At 40.3% G+C, this 21879-nt stretch overlaps 1 protein-coding gene across 1 annotated transcript in view; it reads right to left on the reverse strand.

Moving 5' to 3' along the window:
- fam163ab (family with sequence similarity 163 member Ab) overlaps nucleotides 1–21879 on the reverse strand; it is a 35856-nt gene extending 13977 nt beyond the window's left edge. The window contains exon 1 of the mRNA XM_074634772.1: nucleotides 21325–21879. The gene's annotated coding sequence lies outside the window, so the exon portion shown is untranslated. The remainder of the gene's footprint in view (nucleotides 1–21324) is intronic.

A 21879-nucleotide genomic window follows, 5' to 3' on the forward strand; every position in this document is an offset into this window, starting at 1 on the left:
GAAGTTTGTACACCTGTAATTATTGGTCTTTTATATTTGGTGGGTTTTATCAGCTTGTTGGCACTATATTGGTTCCATTTCCGTTGTTGCTTTCCATTGTCCTGTAAGTTATTTGGTTTGTAGGATAAATACCCTTCATGCTGTAAAACTGCAGGTTTCCCATATGCTTTCTTTGGCAAATGAGAGTAATGAGAATATCTCATGAGCGACCTCCCTCCTCTCTCTCTCTGATGGAGTGTTCCCTCTGGAGTCTCGGCCATCAGTCTTCAGGAGCAGCTGAAGGACCTCGACTGCCCTGGAGGATTTTTACGAGATTGATTCTTCGGATCTTAAATTGCTCCGGCCAGCAGCCGGCCAGTGTCAGTCTCTCCTCCCCCAAAACACACTACAAACACAATCCATGCTTGTAACATAAATGCCACAGGTTCGATCCCCACAGTGTGTCCTGCCAAACAGATTGTTTGTGCAAGGCACCAAGCAATTTTGTAATTTCACATGAAGGATTATTAACTTTCAATATGTAAATCCCCATCAAACCCACTGGATACTAAAAAAAATGCATTGTAGTGAAACTAATAGGAAGACTAGTTTTACTGCTGACATTTTGGAGATTTTGAAAAGGGTTTCACCAAAGAACGGTGTCCCAAACCTGTAACTACCAAGAAATCTCCAAATCATCCCATTTTCAGAAATGAATGTACTTATGCCTATGTAGCTCTGAAAACATGCAGCTGAACTTTACACTATACTTCCTGTTAACGTAGGAGCAGCAAGAGTCTAAAGGTTACAGAAGTGAGCTTGTGACAAAGCCTTGCAAAGTCAGACTGCATCATGAAGGTCATGTTTTAGGGTTGGGCATCGTTTAGATTTTAGCGATCTGATTCTGACAATTGATTTTGGTTCCTGTTCATATTTTATACACTTGTGCTGATGAATGGGCAATGTAGATTAAATCATAGTACAAATGATGCTACCAGAAATCAATAAGCAGAATTAAAAAAAGCATATTCTTATTGAATCCTTGTTGTAGTTCAGAACTGGTTCTCAATATCCAACCCTTGTTTGCAATACATGGTTTAAGTCTAATGCTAGGTTCATACTACAAGCGACAAAAAGAACAAAACCGCCAGCGCGCCCAGCTACATTGTCGGCGAGTTGCTGTTGCTTAAACGCTTGTTGACGTAGTTATGTACGTGCTGGGAACTAGCTAACAGCATTTCGTTAGATAGAACGGAACAGGGTGAAAGAAAAACATATGATTGATTGACGCCTCACAGCCTCATTGGAGTGCTGAAGAAAAGTTGATGGATCCGTCCTTTCCACGCTTCATTCATTATATCATTATCATTCATTGTCTATGTGAGCAGCCATGCAATGCATTATGGTTGTGTAGCGTTGCGTTTGTAGAGTCGGACCATCACGTTGGCCGCTCCTCATTTGCATAAAGTTGGGCTATTTTATGCAAAATCAGGGGCGTCCAGTTCGACTCGTCGTTTCTGGAAATTCCCGAAAAACGAACAGTTGTCAATCTAAAATGACGACAGATTAAGCAACTGTATTGCTTATTTCTCGTTTTCAGAAACACCTTTCGGTGAACTATTATTCGTGATATAAGAGTTTCCAAACGAGCCGCCATGTCCGGTTTGAAAGCTGTGAGCAGCAGCCCACGACGGAAAGCATTTGTCTAATCAGGTACTTTGTGTCTAGTGGCAGCCCATCAAGTATCCAATGCTGGGAAGCGAGGCGATCTCTCACATCCAAAAACATCCATGTGGACACGTACCATGAGACCAGCACAACTTTATTTGTAGCACGTCATGGCCGCCACGCAGCAAAGTGTCGGGCGTCAGTTTGTGGCTTTTTGTCACCGGCTTCCATTGAAAATGACTTGTAGCCTGTTGCTGTGTCGCTCGTAGTGTGAACACAGTTTAAGAAATGTCCATTGAGAATAAATTGTGCAAACCAGGTACCAGATTAGTGAACGCTAGGGAGTGTTTAGATGATGATACTGACTCTGACCACTTATTGGTGAAAGAAACAATTATATATATGAATATAAAATGGAAATGATTCAGCAACTGTATGATCTGTTTCTCACATCAGTGTTATTTAGAAAATAATTCTGTCAACAGTTTAAAGAACTAAAACTGGAAGCGAAGACCAAAGACAGCTCAGCACTCGATGTGTGTGTCACATGAGTTGTAGTAAGTGTTCACTGTCAGCCATCGACTGTACTTTCATCCACGGCCTTGTCAGAGCAAAATGACAGAAGTGAAAATTGTGGGCTGCCTTTGCAAGGTTAATTTCACCTGAGTCCCCAAAAATGTGGAAGACTGACAATCTTCCCACCATCAACGTCAGTCCAAGCCCTGAACCCAGGACTGTTTTTTTTAAACTCCCTGTTAAACTCTTTTCTACTCCTGACAACTTCAGGTGTTGGTCTGTGCAGCAGCAGCAGCAGCAGCAGCAGCAGCAGCAGCAGCAGCAGCAGCAGCAGCAGCAGCAGCAGCAGCAGCAGCAGCAGCAGCAGCAGCAGCACAGACCCAGAGCCAATCCACCCAGGCATTAATTCATGCAAAATTTCACCACACATTATTTTGGAAAACCACCATTTTGTCATCTAAACTCCACGGCTCTACGGCTGGCGTTGTAGGCGGAGAGAAAACAAGTCGCACATCCAAACGGGATTCATGGTCACAGCTGAAATGTAATTTGTCTAATCCTGTTATCTGGCGTTCCAAAGGCTTTCCTCTATCTGTTTCCTCTCTCTATCGTCTCCGTTGCGGCCCAGCGTGGGCGTCTGATTGTGTGTTTGCATGTGTGTGTGTGCATGTTTGTTTGTTTGCATGCGTGGGTGTGCGAAGTAAACACAATTTACGGGTTCAGTTTAGAAATTGTGGGATTTTTTTTAATTAAGTTTATTCACCGTAAAAGTAGAATCATGAGGAAAATGTCAAAACAAAAAAAAACAAATCTGTTAAAGCTGCACTGGAAAACTTCACCCGGTGGCAGCTCAAAATTCAATTAAAGGAAGTGTTTGGATCATTTGATTTTAGTTAATGTTGTAAGGTGACAACAGCAGTTTGTACACTGTAACTGTAAACTGTAAAAGTACAGTTATTATTTAGTGTATTTCACTGGAAACATATGACAAGCTGGAAAACACCAGGTGACCTATACTCCACTGTAAAGGAATATGCGCTGTCCTTGGTGCTGAAGTGATGTTACTGGAAGTTTTTTCCTGTCCTACTGTGTGTACATGTAGTTTTATCCATGTTGTTAAACCCAATAAATGGATTAAACTGTGAGGCCGGGTGTATTGAGCTTTATGGCAGGTTACTGTTTGGACTATTGCTTTGGTTTGGCGACAGACATACAGTTTATGTGTTGTTCTTGCTGCTGAAACGCTGGTGAAACACTTCCATACGCACTGTTCCCTCTTCCTACACACATTTGAAAATCAACCAAAGTGCCAAAGTGTGGTAGTGAGGGATTGGGGATTCGTGGGGTGAAGAATAGCAATAGAAGGTCCATTGGGCTTTCTTATACTATCGAGAGTGACATGGAGAGATGACCACTTGGGTCAGATTATCTAAAAATCTTCAGGGTAAAATCATCTGGTTTATTACTGTTGTCATGATTATTATTATTGTTTATCATATATTATTATTAGTAATAGTTATATACAGTATATATTGATCTTATTATTCAGAATGTATTTATTTTCCTTCATTTATTATGTATGTATGTATTTATTTATTTATTTATTTATTTATTTATTTATTTTCATATTTTTGAAGAGTGTTCTTCTTGTGACTTTTGTTTATATATATATATGGAAAAGGAGTGTGACAATACTATGTTTTGCTATCTTGGAAAAATAATGCTTCACAATAAAAACATTTAAAACAGGAGAGAAAGAGCATTTCGAGTTTTTAGCTGCATTGCTGACAACCATTTATACCATTGATACCCTTCCTATGTGCACTGTACTTATATGAATGTTTGTGTTGTGTTACTTCACTAGTAAGTAGTAATAGGACATATGTATGCATATTTTGCATTCTGTCCATTATTAATTTCATTTAATTTAATTTCAAAATTTATTTTGAACATGTAGAATACAAAAAAGAATAAAAGAAAAAATAAAGAAAAAGAGAATGATCATACTAACAAGTGGACAGTCAGAAACAAGTAGTATTTACATACAATGAAAAGCATAAGAAAAATAAATTGTCCACACTTGATGTCTTGATTTACATATTCAAAAGTTAAATAGGTTAGTTAAGTTAAGATAAATCGAAAAAGTATTACCTATTAAATTAAATACCACATATTGTGTAGCTTTTGGTTAAGAGGCTGTCCTGTTGATCGATCCATGCCCATAATGGAAAATGGAACAGATAAGTGAAAAGGGAATGACTGATCTGAATATCAGCTGTTCACTGATCTATAAAAACGAAGGACAAGAAGGAGCCACTGAATGCAGAAAAATTAGAGCATTCATGAACTCAATATGTGCACAAATACAGGCACTTAATGGCACAAAGAAGACAAAAAGGCTCAGACTGGCTGCTACTCTGCATTGTAATACAAGCAACCCTTTCTTCATTGTAGCATGTGACAATATCTGTTAAAAGTGTATTTTTATTTCATTTTTGCACTTTGTTATACACTATGAATTTAAAAAGAAAATGTTATTTGGTAATGCTTTATATTGGTTCATGTAATAAGCATTAGTTGATAGGTAATAAGGCCCTTATAAGAACTTGTATAAGATGCTTTTTAACATTATTATGTGTTAATAAGACTATATAAGTGTTGATAATAGCATCATTATAACACATCTATAAGCACTTATAAGAAACGTGTTAGCAGTTTATAGACTGCTTAAGAATGTTAATAAAAGCCTTATTGCTATAAGGACTTATAAGGGCCTTATTACCTATTAATGTTTATTATAAAGACCTTAATATAAAGCGTTTTTTATTCAATGAGTGTGAAACAAGCAAACAAAGTTAAATGGAAAAGATGAAACAACCAAGGAACTAACTTTCCACAGCACTGAAATTTACTACAGAATAACAAACAGTCTTTCAGTATTTTACGACTATATGTTTGTGATGTAAGAATGCTCCTAATGAAACGTAAATTAACTTCCCGGATGCAAACACTTACATGTGACCTTGAAAGCCTTCTTCATGTACTGAGACACCTACAGGAGCTCAACCAACCGTTATCCCATCTTCCCTCTTAAGCTGTCGCAGCAGTTACAGCCCAGTAAGCAGAGATTGATGGCACCGAACATTTTAGTTCAATTACTTGATTTTGCTCGAGGTCATTTGGGGCGAAGAATGCAATGGACGTGAAGAACCACTCCCCAGAATGATCCTCTTGGCCCTATAAAAGCACATGATCAATACAGGCGGTAAAAATGCCTTCGTCCCCGTGAAGATGAAGGGAGATAGGACGACAGAGAGTTGGAACACAGTTTCAGTCTTTTTTCTCCGTCCAATCTGGACCATGTTGTGATGCCGTATACGCTGCTGGCAGATTTATAACTGGTGTACATTATGCAGCTCTCCAGGCCACTGTGCCCCAGCCTGCCAGCTCCTGATTCAGCCTTTCTACACACTCACTGTGACTAAAGATGTGGTGAATACCTTCACTCACATGGCAAGCAAAAGATTCATTACTCACAGTTCATCTGGAATTTTATACACATGCCAAATTCAACTTCCTCCCTTTCAATCAAAGCCAATCAGCAGACATCCAGACCAGTGGGATGGCTATGGGCGACTTCTAACCTCTATGGTTCTACTGCACTTTTACCACTACTACGACTACTCAACCACGACTACTACTGCTGCTGCTCATACCTCATACTCCTACTACTACTGTGACTAATACTGCAAACTTCTATGATCCAAACTACTACTACTAGACCTTTTCAGATCTTTTTTTTCGGACATTTTTCAGATCTTTTTTTTCAGATTTTTTTTTCGGACATTTTTTCAGACTTTTTTTTCAGACTTTTTTTGTCCGACATTTTTCAGATCGTTTTTTGTCCGACATTTTTCAGATCTTTTTTTTAGACTTTTTTTCTCCGACATTTTTCAGATCTTCTTTTTCAGATCTTTTTTTTACTAGACTTTTAGGCTTAAAATTGGACTTTGTCCTGCAATTTAAAAACGGAAATTTTTTAATAATTAAAAGCGTATCTAAAAAAAAAAAAGATATTTTCTGTTGTGTAATGGTGTACCTACAGTAAAAAACAATACACTTTCTATTATTTAATGGTGTATCTATAGTTAAAAAAACAAAAAACAAGCAATTTGCTATTATTTAAGAGTGTATCAACAGTAAAAAAAACAATAACGAACATTTTCTATTATTTAATGGTGCTCCTATAGTGCAAATACAAAACACTTTCTGTTATTTAATGGTATACCATAATGAGTAATATACTGTATACTCTATAACTACTGCTGCCACTGTTCAAAGTTTAGAGATGCTTTGTGGATAATGTTTGTAAATTTTTCATTCCTTCGAATAACTAAAGGCAGCCGGAGTTTTCTTTTTGACACGCCAATGTTGTAGACACATCTAACTACCGCAAACTCAGTTTCTGTTGCCATTTCTCTTTTCTCATATATCTCTATATCTTATTAACCTTGCTTTAACAGTTTGATTACTATTAGAGTACATCGTTTGTCTCTGTATCAACTATTCTCTTATTTTGAAGTGTATTATTTCAATAAAGTTATAATTTGACCCTGTGTGTTGAAGAAAATATTTTAATCGTATTTGTTAATAGAAAACAAATGTGTAGAAATTGATGGATACCAGCACAGGGCGGCTATAACTACCTGTATGACAACAGCTAGTAGCAGCTGACTGAAAGGCTGTTGGTAACAGAATGGGGTCACACGACGCATAATTATTTCACATTTTCTCAAAATCCATCAGCTCATATCACATCAGTGACAAAGCTACCGGTGTCTTGGGGAGCTTTCTGGTGAGTCCATTAAAAACCACAACGGGCACCAAGCCTGCAGCAGGGAGCTCATAATTTATTGCATGATGGATATTTTGCTCAAACATGGTTCACTTAATAACAGTCATGATTAGATCTGATGAGGAGCCTGTCACAAACTCTGACTGTGAAAGTCACTGAGTAAAACCCTCCTGTAATGCAACAAAGCTGTTGGAGTGCCCTTAGGCCAGGCATTGTATGCTACTAACTGCTGTAGATGGAGCCATCAGTAGCAGATTGTGAGCTCTCAGGTTTGAATGTGTGGACCTGTACAAATGTAGAGCAGGACGGTGTTAGAAACGAGCATGGAGCTCAGCCCATCTCCCCACGATAAACATCCCAAACACATTTAGACATTAAGCAGATGTGGACACAGCAGCCTGCAGCAACGCTCAGCAAACAGCGGAGGTAAAGCTGCACTAGCGGTCGTCCACAGCTGCTGACTGTTTGTTTTGTTTAAACAGGGCCCTTTATATATATTTGATATTGACTGATTTATTTTTTACCATGCCATAAAATTATATTAGGAGTATTTTGTGCTGATTTGGGTTTAAACTGTTCTGAACATCCTGTACATCCCCGTCCTTTAAATGCTTACTGAATGGGGTTATTAAAAAAATAAAAATCCAGAAGCATGACTGTTGTGAAGAACGCAAAGAACGGAAAGAAGAGGAGATGTGAGAAGGACACTGCATATCTATGACAGTATCGCTTTCAGCTACACAAAACCTTGCTGAAGGCTTTTATGCAGCCCAAAATGGTTGCAACAGTGGAGACAATTCATATATAATCAACGTTAAGAATAATATAATACAATGATGTCCGAGGTCAAACCCACAGAGACATGAAAGTGAATACGGTTTGTGTTATTGATCATCATTTTTCATACTCTTTGTTCTTAACACTTCTCTTATCATTTTTTGATTGGAAGACTTAATCAATCATAAAACTAGCCTCACAGTTGTACATCTCTCCCAACCAGTCAAGTTGCAATTTACATCCACGTCTGTCCAAAATCTCATCACTTCATCATCTTAACCTGTTAGACATTTGTGTGAAATTGTCATAATTAGCATTTGAATTCTTGAGTTATGGCCAAAAAACGTGTTTTGTAAGGTCACAGTGGTCTTGACCTATGACCACCAAAATCGAATTAGTCGCCGGCGCGGAGGCAAAGAAAGGAAACAACCTAGACCGATTTGGGTCAGTCACAGAATGAACATGCCGACAAACAAACATACAACCACGACCACGACCACAGCTTGTTAAAGAGTAACTTAACACCCCCTGGAAATCTTCTCTTTGCTGACCTCAAGTGGGTTAAGTTCTCAGCTTGGTGTAGTGATGTACAGGTGTACTCTAAAGGCCTTTTCACACCGTGACAATACAGAAAACCAAAACGAACATATGGAATATTCGCTGATGATTTTTTGCGTTCAAACTTTTCACACCAACACAAAAATTCTCTCTCCGTGAATTCCACTGAAAATGTATTAAAATCGATTCATCGTTGTTTTTACTAAAATAAACCCACACTCCTTAACTAAATGGTTTTGTTGCCTAAACCTAAAAAAGTTTTAGTTACTTTCATTTTTAATACTTTCATTTTTACAATGTAATAGACCCATATCTATGAGGCTTATAACGACTAATAAAGCACATTTAGTGAGCTGATAACAGTCAAATCGGGCGACTCTGCACACTGGAGAGAGGCGCGATATTCCAAGTGTGCAGTAAAAAAGCTACAATGTGGTCGCATTTCCTATGGGTGGCGCGTGTGTAAATGCTGAGCTACATTGCACCGGTTCTCATCATTCATGACTTGACTGAACAGAGTCTCAATGTGTTCATATCATATGTGATACATGGCCTTTAATTCAATGGTTAGTTTGTAATGGTCAACTTACAATACCTCCGGGGCTCCGGCAATTTCTGAGACAGTGAGCTCATATGCTTCCATTGCTGGTAATCAAAATAATAATATAAAAGCGTAATTGATATTGTTTATAGTCAGGTTTTATAGTATACCTTTTACAACGACTACATGTCATTTCTGACACAAATAATGTCCATAGCAAAACATCAGCTAAAGGCACGCGATGGCGCACGTGTGACTGTGACTTAAGGCACTAGGAAATGAATGATTCTCTATACGTTACCTTGACAGCGAAGTATGTTTACCCCTCTTTTGTAGGTTACTCACCATCACAAGTAAGTTCAACTGCTATACTTTCCCAAATGTTGTTTTTATGTTTGTTGTCTTTATAATCTTTACTATGTGTGTCAAAGAGAGATAAGACAGTGAAACAGATTTCAGCCTGGTATGAAGTTACTCTTTAAGATTCTTCAAAAACAATCTGAACCAACAGCCTCTGGCTTTGAGGGGACAATTTTAACCATTGACTCGCTCACACTTCAAACTGGAATGCTTGGATTGATTTTCTAGTTCATTTATGTCCAGATTCACAGTGAATAACTTCTGCAGGAGAAGGGACCTGACGTTAAACATGCACACAGCTCTGCGTCTGCTTGCTTTACGAGGTTTGCAGAGGTTTTTTCATTATAGCTGCTCAGCTCCTCCTCTGCTGTCCTGCGATATGCCAGCTTCCCTTTCACACTTGGCAGCAGAGCAGCACTGAACGCACACCCAGTATAGGGCAGCGGGCAGCCGGGGAAGCTGTAATTACTGTACCTCCATTCTGCTGGTCAGCACGGCAGTCTCATAAAAGGAAATGAAATGGTCCAGCTTCTATCTTTGAGGGAGTAATGTACCACGGATATTACATTAGCATACATTCACATGGACACTTCATCTGTGACAGTTAATAAAATGAGGGAGCACAGTCACAGATGGCAGGGCGAGGAGGATGAATGAAGGCAGGTGCCTTGCTCAGGAGCAGAAAAGCAGCAGTAAAAGTTAGGATGTAATGAGTTGTCAGCTTTCGCTAAGGACCTGTAGATATCCTTGTTTTGCCATGAGGGATTAAACCATCAGCCTTAGAATTAGCCATTTGCCTGTGGACTGATGCGTGAGAACATTTTCACAGCTCATTTAAATACATATTACTGATGGTCGTTAACTTTTGAGCATTATACAAAATATATGACACTAACGACATGTTATCAATAGATAGTCATGTCTATAGACGACATGTTATCAATAGATAGTCATGTCTATAGACGACATGTTATCAATAGATAGTCATGTCTATAGACGACATGTTATCAATAGATAGTCATGTCTATAGACGACATGTTATCAATAGATAGTCATGTCTATAGACGACATGTTATCAATAGATAGTCATGTCTATAGACGACATGTTATCAATAGATAGTCATGTCTATAGACGACATGTTATCAATAGATAGTCGGACAATGGCGGAGGATTTGGTGTCGAAGCGAAAAGCAAACGCGCCTATTTGGCTATATTTCAGATTTAATCCCAATACTATGAGAGAACCATAACGTTAATGAGGTAATCGCCGCGAGTAGGACGGAGCGGTCACAGCTGGAGTGCACGGTGCAGCGGTGCCAGGTAAACCCCTTTCGCCCCTACAGCAAAAGCTCTAACGGAGAGGCCAGACACACAGCCACCCAACGGTAAAAATCAATGTTACACATACTGACCGTCATATTTTCTTGTAAAACGTCCGGTGTAATCGGTAACACCGATGTTGTCACAAGTTTATTAACCGGTGGGAAATATTCCTCACCATCACATCCCTAATTGAGATCCGATCGCTCGGACCACATTCGGACGTGATCTGGGCCGCATATGGCCACATTCTTTTAGCAGTGTGTACGTGAATGTGTCCTGAGCCACATTGATGAACCGCCTACTCAACTGACGACCTCTGCATAAGCAGAAGTAGGCCTATGTACACATTCAACTTTGTCCACGACCTCTAAAATTTTCGAAAAGTCCATAGAGATATTACGAGTGCATCAAACATCTTGGGCGATTTGGTTTACTTGGAACATTCCAAAGAATAGACCATAGAATATAATAATAATAATAATAATAATAATAATAATAATAATATAATAATAATAATAATAATAATAATAATAATAATAATATAATAATAATAACTTTATGTATATAGCACCTTTCAAAACAATGGAATGGAAGTGCATTGCTGCTTAAACATCAACACATTTGGTCTTTGCAAGATGCATGTGCGTGTCACTATATCCTGACAGCAGTGCATGAGACAGGTAAAGTTTGTGACCCGGCAGCCATGTTATGATCAGTTGTAGAAACACCAAGCACCGCCCACCAGCCAGAGCAGACTTTCTCATTTTACAGCTAAACAGTACACTACAAGATGTTTCTGAAAACATTTGAGGAGAGAAATAGGCATTACAGTAACACAATATCGATTAATATTTGATCAGCACTGCCTAGTTTGACCGTTTGGTTGGAGTTCGCGAGTGATTGACAGCTGCCTCCGTTGAATGAACAGCCAATAGGAATGCTCTCTCTCTCTCTGAAATGACCTCTGATTGGCCAAAGTAGATTTTTGAAAGCCTGAAAACAGAGCCATGAGGAGGTGCAGAAGTCTAGTTTTCTCTCAGAACACTTGAATTACAATATGCTGAAAGGTTATTATGGAATTTTTGCCCAATGATGCCAAAAACTCTCTACCTACTGCAGGTTTAAAGCTCTCCACTTTTGATGGGATCACCCAAGAGATATGCTAATGACAGGTCTGAACAGGGCCTTACTGTACTTCCACTTTTACGTTTCCAATCCTATCCTTAACTGTAAATATAAAACATTGCCACCTTGAACAGTGACAGTCTGTCAACAGAGTCTGTAAAGCCGTCACACCACCAGACAGGTCTTTGTCAACTTTCGAGCTTTTCCCACAACTGTCGAAACGGATAAATTAGAAATAAACCTGCCTGAACACCACATGCTTTGCTGTCAGCCTGAATGAGTAGGTGTGAATTTGAGAGCGCTGTTCGTGTTCAAGGCCATCTCAACACATTGCTGTGCAAAAAAAACACTGAACCTGTGACCTTCAGCTGACAGGATGGTAACTGAATCCACTGTGTCATCCTGCTAACAGCTGGGCAGACACGCAGGAGGAGAAACACTTCCAGGACAAACACTGACTCTCCTCTCAGCTCTCGGCATTAGTTAGTTAGGTTAGTTAATTAGGTTATTGTTCTCATATTTGTAACTGTAATGACCCACTGTTATCAAAAAAGAAAATACACACCAGTAAAGCTCAGGAGGTAATTTAAGGAATCTCACAGAGGTTTTGAAGACACGCCCATAATCAAACTCTTTTCTATTATGCAGTGAGTAAACTATTAACCTGTTGCACCAGTAGGCTTGTAGCGGTAGTCAGTGTTACAGGTGTTACACGGTGGTCGGGCACAGACCGATTACACTACGTACCCACCGCCCACATCGTCGTTTTGCTTTTTTTTAAAGAAATAAAACCCATTTGGTTAATTTTGGCGTAACAGCTGCATTTTATCATTAGATAGTCGGAAGACGGATGCTGCAAACTGAACATGAATGCATCTGCTCCATACGGTGTGTCAACTCAGAGTAGCAGGTGTCATTATTTGGTAGACCCCTGCAGCCCCGCAGTGAAGCCGGACCGGAGAGGCCAGACACACAACCGTCCCGACGGTAAAGATCAAAATAAGCACCCTACACATATTGACCGTCATCTTATACGCTTTCAAAAGCGGTGCTGCTAAAAATATCCCCGAACGCAATTTGGCCCGCCACTGCAAAAAAACAGGTCGTCTAGTTTGATGACTGCGAGAAATGCAATGAGAGGAAGAGGGAGTGAGACGGCGCCTGGATGAGAGATGTGACCAGATTATTATAGTTAATAAAAATGCAGCAGTGATGATACTGATGTTTCATACACCAGACGTACTGTATATAACACAGACCTGTCGATGAGCATTCAACCCGCACTGGACCCGTTCATTTGAGTCAGCTGTCACTCTGTTTGTCCATGTTAGTAGAAACTTCACCCTGCAGTGTATTTAGGCTACTTCACTGAAACACCTGAGAACTGTACAGCAACATTAGGCTTCATGATCAAAGACAGTTTTTGTATAACGTCTACACTTCTGTCCTCTCTCTGTCTCTCTCTCTCCTCAATGTTGTCGTGCGCAATAGCGTCTGCCTCACAAGGAATAATGGACTAATGAATATGATGATAAACAGATAAAAAAACAATCCTCTTTCCCGCCACAAATAGCCTCCTTGTGTACTACACATCCTGCCTGTACTGTATCCCAGGAAGAAAGGGGAAAACACTAACAGTAAGTAGAAACGTCTGTAGCAAATATCAGATCAAATTCAAGGTTTATGAACGTTAGACTGTAATGGTCCTCAAACCTAAATTATGCATTGATTAGTTTAATGTTAGAAGATACATCAATATTGTTTATAGATGATTTCTGTCCATCCTAACGCATTAATAACTATATTAGCATTGGAAAGGCACTATTGCCGATTATGGTCTTGAACAGGACTCGATTTGCTCAGGACTCGGTCTTGATTAGGTCTCGACTGCCTTAGGACTTGTTCTTGACTCAGACTCGACTGGACCTAGACTTGGACTTGATTGGACTCAATTAAGTTGGATTTGACTACAGCCCTGACCTGGTATGTCACCATCCTTTGACCCAAACAAAGATGGCAACTGGAAAGCAGTTATTGTTTTCACATCTTTGTTTGGGTCAAAGGATGGAGACACGATTTGGGAAATGGTTAAATCTCTAACATAATGTTAGCCAGAGGGAATAGATAAGAGATAACATACTCAGCTCCTCATACACCTATTTCATCTTGACAAAATCAGTACCTTTATACGCACAGCAGCAATGGGATTCATCATCTTATATTCAGATTAAAGGTTTACATGGTTTGAAGTAATGTGATATCTCTAATATTTTGTTTTACATGGACTCATTTAAAAATCTGTTTGTATGTGCTTCACCATGAGGTGACCTCTCAGACATACCTAATGAGGCATGTGTAGGGCATTCAATGAAAACTTATCACATGAAAGTGCTGTTTATATTTTAAAATGAAAATGTATTCTGTCTTATAATAACTGAAGTTAAAGTAATAGTGACGGTTGAATGAGAAGGATTGTGGATGTGAAAACTGGTAAGAGGTGCAGAGTAGAGTGAATGAATACCATCATATAACGTTATGAAGAAACTTATAGTTTTCACTTGAAAGTCTTGACATCAGCAGTATTACAATACATTTCAGCTGTGTGGCATGTTTTATTCATACTGAATATATATATGTTTTAGCACATATTTCTTCCATGTTCACCTCAGGTCACAGGAATATTATTTGTCCTGTGACCTCCGACCTTTTTCCCTCCTTACTATTCATTCCATGTGCATGTTGGTGATGTAGTACTGAACTGTGAACTGTATTGCAGATCGCTCCCGGTAAGAGAATCTAAAAAACTGCTAATTGCAAGTGTAAATGTTTGATTGAAACTTCAAGCAATGCTTGATGCATAAGAAGGCTGCTACATGAACAGTTCTATATTTCAAAAAATTATGAATAGAACAAAGTTAGGGAGCTGGTGGGTAGTTACGACAAAGGGCAGATGTTTTATGACAGATGTTATAGGACAAACATGAGGAGATCATTGCATGAACAGTGAGAGGAAAGGGTTTTCACTGGGATATGGACAGGTTTAGGCTAAATACAGGAGGTATTTTGAAGCTGAAATAGGTGTTCAAAGTAAAGGGTGTGAAGGTTATGGGGGGGTAGAAAGGAGTAGAAGTGGATCTTTACCTGTAGATGTGGATCTTTACCTCAAATGTCCCTTGTTCAATTCAAAACTCAAGTTTTTTTACTATGAGTGAAGATTTTTTTTTTTTAAAGAAGGTGCTAAATACGAGATTTGGAGCATTTTTATTGCCTCTCGACGGTTCTCAACATGACGACGGTGAGCCGCAGCTCACAGCTAACGATGCTAACAGCGCTAAACATTGCAAACAATGGTGAAAGTGCTGACAGAGTGTTAACTTGAGAGGGAACCGGAGGGTGGGTGCTATGCAACCGTCGGTCAGGACGGCGTTATCAGCTGTAACCGCCGTACGACAGCAGTGCAGAGCATTCGCCATGAGCTAGCCAGTGGGGCACGCTCACATGCACGAACATGCACTAAAAGTACACGATGCTGGCCCGGTGATGTCAACAAAGCAAGGAGAAGCTCAGATTACAACACACACAGAGGGAGAGTGACTTCATTCTCTGCTTAGGTAGACATTACTCCGATATATCTTTACATAACAAATAGTTGTTTGATGCTATAATGATGCTCTGGATATCGAATTTAGCACCTTTAAAAAGGACAAAAAGTGTTGACATTTCCAAATTGTATTCTTCCACATAATCTTATTATCAATCTCTATTACAGGAAATCAAAGTTAAGTCGTTTCACAAAAATTCCATGTGACTTGATTTGGATGAAATGTCACTCTGACTTCAAGTCCCAAAACACAAAGAGTGTGTATATAGTATGTGTTTACGTTTGTCATAATGCTCATGTGTGTTTTTGTAAGAATTCAGGATTGTATTTGTCTGTGTGCATGTCTCAAGGTGCCTATCTAACTGTGTGTGAGTATGTAAATGTCAAATAGTATTGTGTCATTTTAAGGGTGTGCACGCTTATGTTTGTCAGTCTGATTAAGTCAGGGAGTTTCTCCATAAGTGTGCATGTCTGTATGTGTGTGTTTTTGATGAGTCACCACAGATACAGCAGCCAGCAGCAGTAGAGCAACGTTAGCAGATAACAGCATTTCTGTTCCAGAGGCCTCCGGCTCTGCCAACAAGCCTTCCTCTCACTGGCCTCATCCTCACCCAGCCTGCCTGCCTGCCTGGCTGCGCTTCCGAACTGCATTCACATCAACTCGCACAGATCACCTCGCACAACGACACAGTAAGAGTCACAAGCTGTGATCCAAGTCACCTAAGCAACTGAAAACAAATAATACCTGCTCAGGCCCACCTGATGCTGGCAGTGGTCGATGATGTAGTGGCCTGTTAGTAGCTATTATAGTCACAAGGCGTAGTGCTGATTAACTCCCCTCAACAACAACAAATCCTTTCTCCAGAACAATTTTAACCATTAGGTTTAAAGGGATAGTTCTGGTGTTTTGAAGTGGGGTTGAATGAGGTTCTTATCCATAGTCAGAGTATTACCTACAGTAGATGACTGTCGGCACGCCTCCAGTTTGGAGAAGCAGACAGGAGTTAATTTATGGAACCAACGGTATGTACTGCTGTGGACGGACAACAAAACATATTTTAACCACCTAAAAGAAAGGCCCACCTAAAAGAAATCAACATCAGTTTACATGTTCGCTATATTTAGATCATTTTCACCACTTTACCTTTGCCGTCAGACAGCCCTTTTCAACAGGAAACTGAAGCCGTTGTATCGTCTATGCTCTTACCAAAGCCACCAGACTCCATTGAAAAAAACTGTAATTTTTCCATCAGGACACAGGGTTTGCTGGTCTATCGTTGCCTCAGTCGGTTAGTTTGTTTGTGTTATTGTGTGACTTCGGTGAATCTGAACTACAGTAACTAAAGTCACACACTAAACTAATCGAACGAGGCAGTGGTAGACCAGCAACTCCCGTGTTCTACAAGGGTGTCCGGTGGCTTTGGAGAGAGCATAGATGGATACAATACTTCAGTTCCTCATTGGAAAGGCCTGTCTGAGGGCAAGGGAAAGCGCAGAAAATATTCTAAATATAGCGCACACTTTAACTGATATTGATTGTTTTTAGGTGGACCTTTCTTTTAGGTGGCTAAAATATGTTTTGCTGCTGGCCCCGTCCACAGCTGTACATTGCTTTGGTTCCGTGCTGGTACTCCTGTCTGTTTCTCCAAACTGGGGCCGTGCCGATTGTCATCATTGGCTGTACAGTAGGTAAAACACTGACTATGAACAAGTACCTCATACAACCCCACTTCAACACCCAAACTATCCCTTTAATGTCCAGTATTTTTCAAAGCTGCATCAAGAGCCACACATACCAACATATTATCTTGGTATCATTCACATCAAGCAATCTGCCAGGCTACACTAAAGTGAAATTGTTATGTGCATCTGAGTTGGAAGTGGGAGACTTTTTGTATGTGCTGGGTGGATTCCTCATTCTTTGTTTAACACATCCATGAGTAAAAGTGGCTAGTAAAACATCTTTCTCTCTCTGACACTTCTGCCAGAAACCAGCCGTCAACTGGAGATTCAAATCTATATAGCTAGTTGGTCATGACCTTAAGGCGAGCTGGAGTGACTGACTGACTGATTGAAGCTGGGAGCAGACCCTGGAGTTAAGTTTCCTGTCCTGCTAATGCTGCAGTGCAGTTTGGACACATCTCGTCTCACCTTTAAAGTGTAACTACAGTACACTCTACTTGCGACTCTATGGCAAGAAATACCGATACGGCAGCCAGAAAAACCTTGAGGGCTTTTCAATAATTCACACACACCACTCCTGAAACACGGAAACACTTTCCGTGGGTAGCTCCCCACCCACCCCAACCTCAAACCAACAAACACACACACATATACAGTACATCACTGCCACATCTTAAAAACACTCTTCTATGCATGTTGTCCCAGAAAGTACATTGAGTGGATTGTCAGCAGGAGGAAGCGAGACATGACTTTAAAACCAAAGGTAGGCTGAGTACAGTAGTCCGCCTCCAGAAAGCAAGACACACTAAATCTATTCCTACAGTAACAGTGTCTCTACTTTGATTTTTAAAAAATGGCTCATTTAAATTCCGCATAACCCAGAGCAGATTTGAGTCTGAGCCCGCCAACCTTCAGATGTTCCTGCCAATCTTGTGTAGACATGATGCAAGATAGTGGGGTCACACTTAAAAGCAAAATCCACCCACACGTGCTCAACTAAGATGACTTGACTTTGACCAGCCAGCCTTGCTCTTCATTCTGAGGTTCTTTAATGTATTTTTTAGTTGCCCGACCATGACTCAGAAACTTCAAAATGTTGGAGGAACATGAAGACTATAAAACTTTTAAAATACAGACGGTTATATGAGGCCAGTGTCTGCATAAAGACAGAGATTAGGATTGCAGAATCACGGTGGCAACTTTTCCAGTACTTAAATGTGCTAAATTCAATATCCAGAGCATTTATATAGCATCAAACAACTATATGATATGTAAAGATATAGCGGCGTAATATCTACCTGAGCAGAGAAGTCGCTCTTCCCTCTATGTATGTTGTAATCCATTGTGGAAGCGTAGCACCCATCCTCCGGTTCCCCCCAGGTTAACACTGTTAGCTATGTCAGCACTTTTGCCGTTGTTTACACTGTTTAGCACTGATAGCACCTTTAATAACGTACAACATCTGCAGGCTGGTAAGGACGTATGTGACCAACATATACATCACCGTTTTTGGATGAAATCACAACAGCAGACAGTCAGTTTGTCCAACAAGGTCAAATAATCACAGTCTTTCTTTAAAGGTCCAATATGTAGGATCCGGTGGCATCTAACAGTAAGGTTGCAGATTGCAACCAACTGAAGCTTCTCCCATGTGCCAAGCGTGTACGAGAACTACGGTGGCAAATGCAAAAACGTGAAAATGCAAATGGTGTTCCGCATTGGCTGGAGCCAGTGTTTAGTTTGTCAATTCTGGGCTATAGAAACATGGCGGACTCTGTGAAGATATGTAGATATAAACGGCTCATTCTAAGGTAACAAAAACACAACAATTCTTATTTTCAGGTGATTATACACTAAAGAAAACATACTCCATTTCTGCCAATAAATCCCCCTGAATGCAACACACTGGTCCTTTAAGGGAAGCAAAAAGGTAAAAATCATGCACCATGAGGATTTGTCAGGGTTAATAAGGCAGCTTGGGTTAACTGTTTCTTAAATTAACCAGGGTCAATCAAATATTTAGTTTCCCAGCCAGAGAGGCTGTTACAGAACAACTTTGCACTGGCAGACTAAATGTTGCTAGCAGCTGGTTGTAATTTCCCGTCAGTGTTTTGAACTGTTGGCACAGCACACCATTATACAACCTGTGTATTAAATACATTTTGTCTGTTGCTGCTGTGTTAGCTGTGACGGGCCCTGACTGCAGACTCCTCTGGGAAATCAGCCCACTTCCTGTTGTATCACAGCCACTGGAGGTGGAGGAATTACGAAGTGTGTGTGCATGTGTGTGTGAGTCTGTGTGTGTGTGTGTGTGTGTGTGTGTGTGTGTGTGTGTGTTTGGGGCGAGGTGGAGACAGGAGGATATAGAGAGGCTGCTCTACAGTTATTTAGTCAAGCTGTATTTTCCTGTAGCTTCCTCTGTGAGAAATGGGTCAGAGCAGCACAGCACCTGCTGATGGCTGATGATGTGGAAGATCAATACTCTTCACATGCTGTACGTTAGCTGCCATGTGCACAGAGTGAAGGAACATTCTACTTTGCAGTGAACATTTTGTTTATATGTTTATTATGAACATAATATTTGAGATCGAGACAAGCAGATGCAGTGACACCCTCACATACAGCTTCAAATGCACAGATCATTGCAGGCAATCAGGGAGTTTTTTTTTTGCTCTTTTTGCCTTTATTGATAGTGCAGATGAAGACAGGAAAGGGGAGAGAGAGAGAGGGGGGATGACATGCACGTCTTAATTAAATTGCTCATTTACAACAAAAATAAAACTCAAGATTAGAGATTTTTTTCTTTCATCTATTGCAGGATGTCCACTGTATCTATAAAAATAGCATACTGCTAACAATATAAGTGCCCAATATACAGTATTTGTACAATCCAAACAGTAGCAGCTGGGTTACATGTTGACATATCATTATTGTAAAGTGGGACTGGAGATTTGTCTTCGTTTTTTAAATGATATAAATGTATGAACTGTAGAGTTTTATAACTGAGTGAAATGACCGTTAAATGTTGTTCCTCTTTTTTATAGTTAACATCATATACTGTATAAGCAATCCAGAGGTATTCAATGTAAAATATAGGAAATTACTTTCAACTAGGGCTGCAACTAACGGATTATCTTCATTGTTAAGATCGATTAATCGATTAGTTTGATCTATGAAATGTCAGAAAATGGCGAAAAATGTCGATCAGTGTTTCCCAAAGCCCAAGATGACGTCCTCAAATGTCTTGTTGTCTTGTATTCAGTCTGAGTCATAGAGGAGTAAAGAAAGCAGAAAATATTCACTTTTAAGAAGCTGGAATTGGAGATGAAAAAAATGACTCAAACTGATAATCGATTATCAAAATAGTTGGTGACTAATTTAATAGTTGAATCGGTTAATCGTTGCAGCTCTTCTTTCAACAGGAGTGGCCTCAGTGGGAATTGAACCAGCAGTGGGAGTGATGTGCTCAACTCAGGACCTTCACCTGTGCCCTCTTTCTCTCCAAAATGCCTCATGATTGAACATCATTTAAATACAGGTGACCCAAGTGGGTATTGAAACCCTATATCCATGGCAGTCACCGCGCCTTACTTTGCTCTTCATCTTCTTCAATTAGAAACAATGCAATCTCTTTAAAAACCCAATGCCAGCAGCAGCAGCAGCAGCAGCAGCAGGCCACCCAGACCAGACTGAACCAGTGTGAAAGAAGATCACAGCAGCAGCAAAATGGCAAAACCCCAAGACTCCAGCTCCGGCTGAGCTGCTCCACTGTCACTTCCTCTCTTTCTGGCTGCCTTAAAGGCACAATTCCACGTTGAATTGTATTGAAGTCACACATATCTATGCTGCTCAGCAATGTGAACCTTTTTACATTTCACAACTGAATGGGGGGCGACTCCTTCACACCAAGGGTCCGAGTCAGAGAGAAAAGTATCTGCCACCTCTTTTTTTATCTTTATCTTTTATTGGGATCTCCATTAGCTGTGGCTGAAGCCCAGCTATTCTTCCTGGTGTCCACTTAAATCACTTTGAACTGTTAGGCTATACATTTCAGTACATAATCACATTACAATCTTTTACCAACAATGACTACAACATCAAAAGCGACAGCGGCAATATTCAAGACACAACCCAACACACAACAAAGGACCTATAGGTTCAAGTTAATACTAATCACAGAGTACAGAGGTAAATATGACTCATTAGTGGTTGGACCATATAGCATATTATGTCAAAATACAAAACTCTGACATTTGAATCCAGAGCCAAATTCCTCATAATATATAACAAACATATGATGTGACACACACATCTCCCCATTTTCATCATGCACATACCTGATCTGGTTACATGGTCCGTTTGTTCAACTCAGGCTAATCCTGTTGGAGTTTGACCGTGTAAAGCCGCCAGCATCCTTATCGCAGCAGGAGGAGGAGGAGGAGGAGAGGAGAGGATGGAGGAGAGGATGGAGGAGAGACGCGCGGTGCATGGGACTGCGGCGGAACTTCTCCAAAGGATGAGCCGGAGTCCAGAGCGCACAACACCGCCAGGAAAACCCTATACACTCCCGCTGCGGGACCAGCAAACTAAAGGTCAGAGAGACGGCTGCAGAGACAGCCACGACCAGCAGCCACTGGAGTACGGAGCATAGTCACGGTATACGCAAACAAACAAACCAAACAGGTACAAGGCTTCAGGATGAGCGCCTTTTACGCGGATGAAACGTGTGAAAACGCGTTAACCTTCACGCACAGCAGCAGTAGCAGCAGTCTGGACTCTGAGAGGACAAACAACCAGCAGGAAGAGTGAAATCACAGGAAACGGACACATCCAACAAGTGAGGGACGAGGAGGCGAAATGATGGAGAGGGAGTCCGCTGCTGGGCGGACTGA

This window comes from Sebastes fasciatus, chromosome 5 (genome assembly GCF_043250625.1).
Source record: "Sebastes fasciatus isolate fSebFas1 chromosome 5, fSebFas1.pri, whole genome shotgun sequence".
In the NCBI taxonomy this organism is placed as follows: Eukaryota; Metazoa; Chordata; class Actinopteri; order Perciformes; family Sebastidae; genus Sebastes; species Sebastes fasciatus.